Below are 12,069 nucleotides of genomic sequence, written 5' to 3'. Positions count from 1 at the left end.
ACTTGAATAATTTTCTGTAGTGCGGTCTTGACTCTGCTTGAAATATGCAGGGGTTCCCTGTTTGCTACATTCCTTTCCTTGCCATTTTGCACCCTCATACTTCCTGGCTAACGTAACTTCCTCCTCTAGAGTTCTACTGCATCATTTCTGTTACCCTTTTGCCCACGTACGAAGGACGACTCAGTGTTCTTCAGAAGTGGCTTCTGCTGGTCAAAATCTATCCGTCTTTTTTTCACGCCACAATTTCTCTCTGAAATACCTTTCCTATTCCCTATCTTCCATGGCAGTTCAAGAACTAACCCCAATACTCCCCCTCGATAGTGGAACTTAATTATCACCACTTTCATGAAGCAGGCCCTCATCTCCCCAGACTGAAGCAATCATTTTCTTCCTTGAACTATTGTAGAAATTCATGACTTTATTTCATGTCAGCCAGGTAGGAAGGAAAGTCCTCTGCATTTGAAGAGAGTGGACAGTAGAGACCCTCCTTAACAAAAGGTTAAAGACCATCGATTTCGATAAAGCCCTCTGTGGGGTTAGAATATGTCATGCTATCATAACAGGACTCTAGCAAAATGTTATTGGCGGTTATGTTGGTCTTTAAGATTATGGATTTTTTTTCAAATTTTATTTTTTATACTTTCTTGTGTTTTCTAAATAAATCAAATAAACACTTTGCTTCTGTAGGCCAGATGAAAACAGTGCACCTTACATAGAGAAGGAAAGAAAGGAAGACAGAAAGAGAAGTAAAGGAAAAAAATGAAGAAGAAAGAGGAATGGAAAGTTAAAACGGAGTGAGGGAGGGTGGGAAAAAAAAAAGAGGAGAGATAATTTGAGAGCTATAAAAATGTGAGGAGTTATAAAATCCAGGAAAAGAAAATCTGCCATTTTTAAATAATAATGAGGAGAGGTAATATTCACAATGGAAGGAGTGAGTAGATAATGTAAAGTTTTTGCATCTCACTGTCTTTGCTACTGATGTTATGTTCTCTGTAAGTATTTGCCGATGTTAGAGATTACTATAGGGCCTGAGACAGAAAAAAAAATGGCAATTGAATGGAACTGAAAGAAATAAGAAGTAATGGCCTGAAACTAGGGGGTGGAGGGAAAGAAAATAAAATTAATAGTAGGTCAATTAGACAACAGGATAGTTTCCCAAAGAAAGTAATTGAAGCAATAGCATTCAAGCTGTTCAGAAGGAGAAGAGATAAATCAGTGAGAAGATTAATGTGGACAAACCACAGTGGAGCAAGATGGACCAGAGTGTGAGAAAATCCTTTTAGCTTTCCAGATGAAATGAACACACAGATTTCCTGGAGCAGATGCCAGAAGATTCTTGCCCCTCGACACAGGAATTGGAAATGCACAGACATCCTCAGAGGAATCCCATTTAGGATTGCTAATCTTAATTTTGGACTTCAGAGGGGCCACATTTCTAGCATTAGGCACCATATGCTTCAGTGGTCAAATTTACTGTGATGCCAGGGCCAGGGAAGCCCGGTGTCCTTGTCTGAGAACATTACTGCAGAGAAAATGGAATAATTACTCAGGGAGAACTACGTCTCCTGCAGATTAGAGTCCTATTTGCCAAAAGCTTTCTTCAAAAGCTCAAGAATTTTTGTTTCAAGCAAGGCCTTTAAAGTGACCACTTTTGCTGTGTACACATAAATACAGACAACTGTGATCTAAACAACAGACCTCATGTGTATATTCCAAAGGAACCACGGGAGCTTCCGAGTCAGAAAGACCTGAGTTATCTGACAGCCTTTCCTGACTTGCCCACTGATGAGCTGTTGGTCTTTGACCTTTCAGTCATACCTATCAGCCCCAGTCTTCTCATCTGTAAACCAGGAGGAATAATATGTCTCTTCAACCACTTTGGCATGATTAAATAATAATGTAAAGCCCCTTGGGAATGCCCAGTACAGAGGGAATCTAAGCGTGTTTGTTTTCCTTTCAATACCAGTTCTTCCTCTTTCTAACTTCTACTCCCACTTGAAATAAACGTCAATCTTCAACTGACACATCAGATTTACATGTCGATCACTCTCCTTTTGAACAGCAAGGTGCTAGAGAGGATTAGGAAGAATTTTTCCTTTACATCATCCCCTGAACCTCTTAATTAAAATGCCATATTCTACTGCTTAACAAATGAGTGTCAATTTAGTGTATTAAAACAGTGGTTATTTATTATCTCACCGTGTCCATGGGGCAGGGGTCTGGGCACAGTATATCTAAGTCAGGCTCTCTGTTTAAAGTCTCACATTAAGGCTGAAATTAAGATGTCAGCAAGACTACATTCCTTTCTGGAACTCTGGGGAAGAATCCACTTCCAAGGTGATCCAAGTGGCAAGGGGAATTTAGTTCCTTGTGGTTGTAGGAGTGAAGTTGCCATTTCCTTGACATGCGGCCCACTTCATCTCAAGCCAGGGATGGTGCCTCTTGGAATCTTTCCATTGTCCACTTCTGCCACTCCTCTGACTTTTTCTACTCTCTCAGCCAGAAGAAAGCTCTGCTTTTAAAGGCTTATGTGATTTTATTGGGCCTACCTGGATAATCCAAGATAATTTACCTATTTTTAAGGTCAGATAATTAGTAACCTTTCTTGCATCTTCAAGGTCCCTTTCACCATGCAACCTATTTATTGACATGACACCAGTGCATAAAGGTGAGGGGAAAAGCGTTCTGCCTACTATCATTACTCAGACACCCAGCTGCCCTGCCGAGATTTCGGTGTCCACAAACCTTACCCCCACAAAACAGAACTCATCATCATTCCTGACGTGTTCAAAACTGTTTCTGCCTTTGTGTTCTCTTTTTTTCTCTTGTCGTCTTTTGTCATGGTACCTATGACACCTTATTTTATTATCTCTCTGCTTGCCTTCATCACTAGAAAAGGTCACATGAAGAGAGGGACTGTAAGCTATTATTTTTTTGAATCCCCAAAGCCTGCCACAGTATCTGATAAAATGCTTGGGGAATGAATGTTTTAGTCTACACTAGAGAGAACTAGGCATATCCCAAATCTGATGAAAGATAATTTGGGCAGGGGTTCCCCGGGTGGCTCAATCAGTTGAGCATCCAACTCTTGATATCGGCTCCGGTCATGATCTCAGGGTCATGGGATCAAACCCCGTGTAAGGCTCCGTGCGTGGCGGGGAGTCTGCTTGGGCTCCTCTCTCTCCATCCCCCTCTGCACCTCTGCCTGTTCTCTCTTTTCCTCTTTCCCTCTCTCTACAAAGTGAATAAATCTTAAAAAGATAAATTGGGCAGATCATGTATCCTGGAGCAAACATATAACTTAGAATTTTAGTTCCAAGCTTTGGCCTTTGTATAGTCTTAGCTAAGTCACTTAATTTGTTTAGGCCACAGTTTTATCTTCTGTATTACATAAATGAGGTATTTAAAAAATATTGATGTTTCCCAATCTTTTCACTAATCAAAGATTTCTGGGCTTTTTTTTTTGGCTTTTTTTTTTTTTTTAATCTCCCAGGAGACCCAGGTTTGGAAATATTTTTTTAACAACAAACTATACTCAGTAGTAAATAAATTTCCCCATGTTTATCTGACAAAATCATGTGTTACATTAAAGCACACATCATTGAAACATTTGATTAGCAGTGACTATAACTAATGTTAGTTACTGTGACTTGAAATATATATAATTATTGCTACATCAAATAAATAAAAGAGCATCTTGAAGGAAGATGTAAGACATAAAGAAGAGTAGTAGAATCAAGATTTTAAATAAGATAATTTTGTATTAGAAAAAGAAAGGTGATTTAGTGCATTGGTAATTAGATTTTAATATTGGAAAAACTGAAGAAATTAACTTTTTAAGATTGTCCCAGAGCCCTGCAACACTTGATGGTGAAATTTGAGATTGAATGAAAGTCCATTCCAGTTCTAAAATTCTGATTTTTAAATTTCAGTTCTGCCTTCCATTCTCCCTTGATGGGACATTAGTGACACTTCTCCATGGACTGGGAGTCTTTGCTGTATGACACGGGATCAGTGCAGGGTCCAAATTCAGATGCCTCAGGGAAGCTGCACAAAATAAGTGGGCAAAATCAAAACAAGGCAGAGAACACATGGGCATAGCTACTGAGCACCCGCTCGTTGTTCTCTTGAGAGATGCTGGCCTGGTGGTGTCAGATCTGATTTTAAAGCAAACTGGAGATAAGGATTTTATTTATGTTACAAAAGAATTGTTTTTAAATATTGGCAAGGAATTCAATTTTTAAAAATTATGTGTGGACCATGTAAAACACAGCTGTTATGTCAAATGAGGCCTTTGGACTGTGGGTTTGTTGCCAATCGCGAATTCAGACGATTGGGGACCCCTTGGGGCTAGCAGTTACTCAGAGTTCTCTCTGTGCCAGGTGCTCTGAAATACTGACCACACAACTTCCTCAGGCTTGAGTTTCCTTTCAGCAAAATGAGACAGCATGCGTAAGTGTGCTTTCTAAATTTCTAAAGGGCAGCATAAGGAACCATGGAGGGATATTCTTATTTAAGTCTTAAACTGCACTTAAGAATGAAGTAATTTCTTTTAGGAAGTAATATCATTTTTTAATTTGAAATCAATTCACGAGAGAGATGTGCATTCTTGGAAAAAGTGTGTGTGTGTGTGTGTGTGTGTGAGAGAGAGAGAGGGAGAGGGAGGGAGAGAAATGATATAGAGATTCTTGGTTGGTTCTCTCTGATATTCATGACAAGTAAACATTTATTCTTTGCAATGATATGATTGTCTAAGATAAACTGATACAGCTTAATGTCTATTTTAATCACCCTAAGCTAATAGTAGATGACCGAGTCTTGAGAAACTTAGAGTAAAATCCTTTATGGTACCATGTCCTGGAGAAAAAGCAGTTGAATGGTCTCATAAATTTGAACTGCTAACTTAGAAGTGAGAAGTGCTATGTAATAAATAAGTCAGGCATGCACCAGAGAGCTCTAGAATTGCATGGACATAATTAATGTTTTCTTAAGACATAGGGAATGCATATATTACCTGAAGATTTAGATTGCAAGTCAGTTTATTTTGGTATATTGGCATGGATTAGAGCTCTTTTAAAGGTTTTCACTGAAGAAGGTGTAAAGGTACAGGGATTTGGCTTAGCCTCACTTACCTGCTCTTCCTCTTGAAAACAGCAGTGTAATTTAAGGTAAGTTAATGAGGACTTTGATGTTTTCCTGTGTCTGGGTTTGTCTGTGCTCTTGAGAGATCCTTTGGCCCCATAAATGCTGCTCGTGATATCCAAATGTACCTCAGATCATGCTAACATTCAGTGGAGTATGTTGCCTCCCTCTTCCATTTTGGAAGCCATTTTTTTTTGCTTTTTGTTCAAGTCAGTGATCAGAGTGGAAACAAAGTTGCTCTGTGGAGATTTCTTTCAGCATTGGGTAGGAGGAAACAGTGAACTTAGTAGCTTCTAGTTTTACCTAAGGGGACTCAACAGGGTGGATTAGAAAGCTATGCCCCTTGTACACAACCACTCATGTTGCTCTTACTGGGTTCTTAGTAGGCAGCCACACCATCTTGGCGCCTTGGGTGAATTGCTTGCATTCTTCAAGTTTCTTTTTTCTTATTTGTAAAATGAGAATAAGATGGGGCGCCTGGGTGGCTCAGTCGTCAAGCGTCTGCCTTCGGCTCAGGGCGTGATCCCAGCGTTCTGGGATCGAGCCTCACATCAGGCTCCTCCGCTATGAGCCTGCTTCTTCCTCTCCCACTCCCCCTGCTTGTGTTCCCTCTCTCGCTGGCTGTCTCTATCTCTGTCAAATAAACATGTTAAAAAAAAAAAAAAAAAGAATAGCACCTACTTCATAGCACTATTCTAAGGAAAAAATGAGAGAATGCATATGAAAAGCACTTAGCTTTCCTGGCATGTGAAAGAACTTAATAAATGTTATTTTTAGTAATATTGTTATTCCTTAACTTATATTGACTGAGTGATTGAAGTTTCTAATTTAAGGCAGCTAATGATTTATTTTTACAGTGTTTCCTGCTTTTTGTAAACCCACTTTTTTTTCCCCTCACATAATTTACCCAATTCAGTTGAAGTGCCAGAATTTGAAATTCTACTTTTTTCAGGGTCCAGGATTAACCCAACTAACTGCTAAAAAAAAAAAAAGAGAGAGAGAAAAAAAGCAAGGTCTGGTTTTCTGGGTAATGTCTGATACTAATAAGGCTCAGTAAGCATATGCTTCTCTTCCCTTATTCAACTATATCAACTCTCAGCAGCCACTGAATTAATATGGCAAATAGTCATATGCAATAAACTTTTTTCCTTTGTGCCTTGCTTACCTGTTACATTGCAAACTTCTAGGAGTAGGAGATCATGCCTTAATGTCTTAAACTTCATGCAGTGAATAGCACAGTGCTATAAATGTAATAGATTCAAATAAAATTGATGCTAAATTCATTTAGCACATTGCATGGATTATTTCATTTATCTCACATGAGAGCTCCATGAAGTAGGTATTATCGTAGGTATTGTTCCTAGTCACACAGTAGGAAGCTGAGGTTTGGTGGTATCACCTACTGGAGAGCAAGTAGGCCATAGTGGTGGACTTCAGGCTGAAACTCAAACAATTGAAAGCAGAGCCCATTTCTAACTACCCTGCTATGCTTCTTCCTGAGAGGTGAGATGAGTGAATGCACGCATGAAAGGAAGCAATCAGATTGTATGAAGCAGTTCTAAATATTAAAATATTTGTCTAACCTGAAAAGAAATAAATTTCCCTTTTCTTAAATGAATACTCATTCTTGAACTGCCAAATCCGTTTGCACTTGCATTGCCTTTTTAAATGCCTTCCTTTACACATTTTTTCTATGAAGTTTGAGCAATACAGTTCACACTTCAATTCAGTTTTGTAACAGTATATGGAACAAACACCATGAGCAAAATTGTATGTTAGGCAATATGGGAGAAAATACATAAATGAGAATGTATTACCTTCCCTTCACAAGATTGCAATCTAATGAACCCAGATAAGGAAATAATGATAAAACAAGTAGACTGTGGTAGGTACTGCACTTACAAATACCTATGACAACTCTGTGAAAGGGAAGGACTTGGGCGTGTTCCAAGGAGGGTTTTGGGCTTTGAAGGACTTTAAGATTCCATTTCAGTCTCTCTTTTGAAATAATCTCTTGTCCCCTGATTAATGTCTTCCTCAAAATAAGTATCTCACAGTTCTGCTTTCAGTTAAACCAGTTTCCTAGGCCCTTTTGGGGGAAAAAAAAATATCAGTGACTATTGTGTCTAAGTTGGAACTGTAATCAACCTACTAAGATTTTATGACTATTTTTAAGAATTATATCATTTCAACCAACAGATAAAATTTGGGTGATTGATTATGAATTCTACATTGGCCTAGCCCTGAGGATAAGATTCTACAAAATATTCTAAATATTTATGTAAGAATTGATGAAATTAAATAGTTGATCATCATCCATCACTGAGATATCCATGTGGACTCAGAGAATAATCATTTTTAATGCAATTGGGCATAGCAGATGCTGGAGTTCATACTACAGTGTGAGTTTCCTTAGAAATACATTCATTATTCACAATGCTGTGTTGAAGTGTACTTGGCTCAGGAATGTGTTTTCCTCACTTTTTTTTACCTGTATGATAACATAATAATAACTATTTCTTCCATTTAATGCTAAACTGATAAAGTACCGCATGTCCCAAAGACTATAATCCCAGGGGCAGTCAGTGTTCTGTATTTAGTACTTGCTCAAAAGTGATTTATTATTGATAGCTCTATGCATAGACTGGCCGTGATGCTATGAGATTATAGTTTGTTTCTCTTAATAATACTAATGACAGATGACATTAGATTGATTTGTGTATTATAAATAATATATGTCATATATAGGCTATATTAGCTGGTGATATGCTTTTCAGTTGCCATTACGTTAAGAATTTTACATGTTTTATCTCCTTTTCTCCGTAACAGTCCCATGAGGTAAATTTTATGAGTCCCATTTTACAGAGAGTAAAACTGAGCAGATTATAGAAGTTATGTCTCCAAAGCACAAATTCTTACTTTCTTAATTTATAGTGCTTACACACCAGAGCCCTTCTTTCTAATAGTTTCAGACATTTATGTCTCATTGGAACCCCAAGTTTTGTTGATTTGAACACCGTAGAGAAGATTGCTTCTAGCTTTTTGGCTTTATAGCCAGGAAGAACAGAGTAGAAATTATTCTTCAAGTAGACTAGAAGAGAGAGAAGAGAAGCAGCTCAACTCAAAGGCTTTCCTTGAAAAGCTTCCACAGATCAACCTGCGGCTGCAGCTCCAGGTGAAAAGGATTCTTCTCTCCCCAAGAGCAGCCGCGGCGGCAGCAGCCCTGCCATTCTCTGGGTCCCTGTTCATTAGTAGTCAAGGTTTTCATTGTGCTCAGCAAAACAGTCACAGAAAATAAATGTGCCGCACAGATGGGCCCATAGAAAATCTACTTGATGTATTCTTGAAAATTCACAGCTAAATGACTTTGAAGAGATGGGGGTTATTGTGTCCATGATTAAAATAAGGTGTGGCATGAATCTTTCAGATACAACACTTCCCCTGTAGAGCTTTTTAAGACTGATAAGGTACAAAGTGGTAACTGGCCTTTGGCTCATAGATGTACCATGGCTTATTGAACCATTCCCCGGATGATGAAGTACATTTCAAGTACATTTGCTTTATACAAAGTTAAACTTGAAGAATTGCCTAAAAATAAACCTGCTTCATTTTATATAAGCTGAAGCCTTTCATTTAAGGCTTTTTCAGCTTGGATTTTCAAAAAGTAGAGGAATTACATCAGTGTTTCATTGGACCACCTATACCACCCACACCAGAATTTTCTAATGTTATCTGAGCTGCTTGCCAAAAATGTACTCTATCCCATATATACATTGGAGTAGAAAACAGGAATCTTCATTTTTAACAAGTATCCCAGTTTATTCCTCTGACGAGGATGCCACATTTTATGTGAATTTGAAATAGTATAATTTTAACATAATAAAACAAAATGCATATTGTAGGCAAAATTTGAAACAATGTATTCCCTCAAATTATAAAAAATTACAGTTGAGATTTGCATTTTTAAAGCTGGCAGACCAGATGAATTATAAACTACCATCAGCAATGCTAGTTTAGTTGGTAATTTCAAATACCTATTTTTTTTGTACCATTGAACCACATTTTTTTGTACAAATAATGTTGGTAATTTTTGCTATATCATTGCTATATTCACTCTTGCTTTGTATTTTGTATATTATAACTATGCCATCTAGGTATTCATTAAATGGTAATGCTTTCACTCATGTTGAAAAATGCTAAGCATAGGGGCGCCTGGGTGGCACAGTCGTTAGGCGTCTGCCTTTGGCTCAGGGCGTGATCCCGGCGTTCAAGGATCGAGTCCCACATCGGGCTCCTCCGCTGGGAGCCTGCTTCTTCCTCTTCCACTCCCCCTGCTTGTGTTCCCTCTCTCGCTGGCTGTCTATCTCTGTCAAATAAATAAATAAATAGTCTAAAAAAATGCTAAGCACAAATTTTGAAAATTTTGTCATGTCACATGACATAGTTTTGTTAAAAAAATGAAATAATGACTAATGTACCCTATGTTATTAATGTGGGATGCTGGCCTCCATAAAATATTAGAAGCAATACTGAGAAAATTAAAACTGGAAATAAAACTCATTTATGCTACTAACGGTTGCAGATGTATATTCCTCTGGGAAAATTTACCTTGTATTGTGTCAGTTTTGAATTATATGGGGTCTTCAGGAATCACTTTTGCATAAAAGTGACCTATTATTGCATTAGAGTTTGAGAACCACTGCAAAGCTGGTGACCAATGTCCTGGCAGTTTGGCCACTGTAGGCCATGTTTACAAGGCTTGATTATTTGGGCAGAAATAGAATAATAAGCCTACAATTCTGGCAAATACACATCAGAATAGAGGGATGCAAGATCATCATGGTGATCAACTGAGGAGGAAAAGTCACATGGTAGTCTTAGGGAGAGACATTCACATTGGAGTCTCTGTGGATGGCATGCCAGGCCTGAAGAACAGTGGTGTGCTGGTAGATGTTCAGCAACTGACTCTGAGATTGAGGAAGCCCTGATTTGTAGCATTTGCCAGTTCTTATCATGCAAATATTCTCACCATGACCAGCTTCAAGCCACCAACCTGACATTAGTTGGCTCACCCAACCCCTCAACATTTAACCATCGGCACTTTTGAACTGGTGCTAGCTGGCTGCAACAGACCACTCACTGTCTAAAGGGGCCGAGATGCCTGAGAAAAACTGTGTGGTCAATCCCCAATTACCCCAGAGTCAAATTAACCCTTTTGTGGGCTAATAAAAATTGTGATTCAGAACTCTTCCCCCATTTCTTGTGTTTCAGAGGCAAAAAATATAAGAACTCCCCCACTTTCTCTTTTTGGCCAGCTTTGTTCCTTGTCAGTATTACTGTTACAGTATTCTGTTTGGATATGTAATAGCTATCTGTTTGGATTCTCAGCTCTCTTTATTCCCCTAAGAACAGATGGAAAGTATGTATGGGGCTTCCAATTAAGTAGATTTGACATTCTGATTTGATTAGCAATGATGGACCCTGGGGTTAGATTGGAGAATGGCATTAGGTATATTGTCACGGGCAGCAGAACAGGAAGACAAGGGGCCCATTGACCAAATAAGATGTATTCACTGAAGTTGACTTAGCAGCAGACAGATCTACCTTATCATGGAGACATAGATCTTAACTAGGAGGCCTTCTCCATATTGTCCTGTGCGATGACCACAGCAGTACATTTTCTTCTTCTCTCTTTCTTTTTGAGTCCCTTAAGTCTCTTTCCTTGTCCACATACTGGTTTAGATTTTGATTGCCTATTATCCCTTCAGAATATATTTCTTTCTGCTTTTCTCTTAGATTATTTGTACAGTTCTATGTAGGAATGGTTCATCTTCTAGAATAAGATGCAGCAGAGAGGTGCTGCCTTCCTTCCTTATCTCCACATCCATCTCTTAATGGCCTTTAGGACACAGAGCAAATAGTACCTCCTCTTCCTTGATCACTCCAGGTGAACACAATTTCACCCTGCTCTGGACTGACTTAGCATTGGTTCACAGTCTTCATTGTGCATGGAAATCACTTGAGTTTTGGAGAAACAATCAATGTTTAGGAGCCACCAGAAATTCAGAATTAATTGGTCTAAGGTGGGGTGTGGGTGTCAGTATGTTTTGTAAAATGCCTTCTAAAAAGCTTTCTAAAAAGTGGTGACCCTAATATACAGCCAAAGTTGAGAAACACTATTCTACAGTATGATATTCTCTCTCTTTCTCTCTCTCTCTTTTTTTTTTTTCCTGGAAGAGTCCAGACTCCAAAATGTGCTTGAAAGTAAGGATGGCTTTTTAGGTGGAAAAGAGCTTACTCATTCGATTGAAGGTGGCAGACACCTTTCAGGCAGCAACCATACTGAACCTGTACCTGCTAGAAGGGAATTGTTGGTGTAAGAAGTTGGGAAAATTCAGAAACCATTTCCTGGGATATAAAGTCATCTTGGAGCTGAAATCTCTCATAGGGGAATATAGTCCAATGCCTCACATTGAAAAGAAAGAAATTGAAGCATTAAGAGGTTTTCCCAGTGTCCTAAGTGACTTTCTAAGTCATATAATGTGTGGTTGAAGGGCCAAAAGATGAACTAATATTTTTTTTAAATGCATATACTGGTTTTGCAAAACTATTTTATATGTATTAACTTTTTCTTTCATAATCAGTGCTGCTTTCCTTTTTATTATTTAGTAGTATTCTACCTATGGTGTAGATATGCCATAGTTGGTTTATCTTTAATCTCTTTTTTAACAGCTTTGTTGATACAAAATTTATGTATCATAAAGTTCACCTGTTTAGAGTATACTATCCAATGGTAAGTACAGGTTTTATCTGCAGGGTGGCACATGATCATCATCATCTAATTTTAGAACACTTCTTATCACCCTGAAAAGAAAACTTGTACCCATTAACCCTCACAACAGTTATAGGAGACAGGTCCAGTATAAT

Source organism: Ursus maritimus, unplaced genomic scaffold (assembly GCF_017311325.1).
Source record: "Ursus maritimus isolate PB19 unplaced genomic scaffold, ASM1731132v1 scaffold_15, whole genome shotgun sequence".
In the NCBI taxonomy this organism is placed as follows: Eukaryota; Metazoa; Chordata; class Mammalia; order Carnivora; family Ursidae; genus Ursus; species Ursus maritimus.
This window is presented reverse-complemented; position numbering follows the sequence as displayed.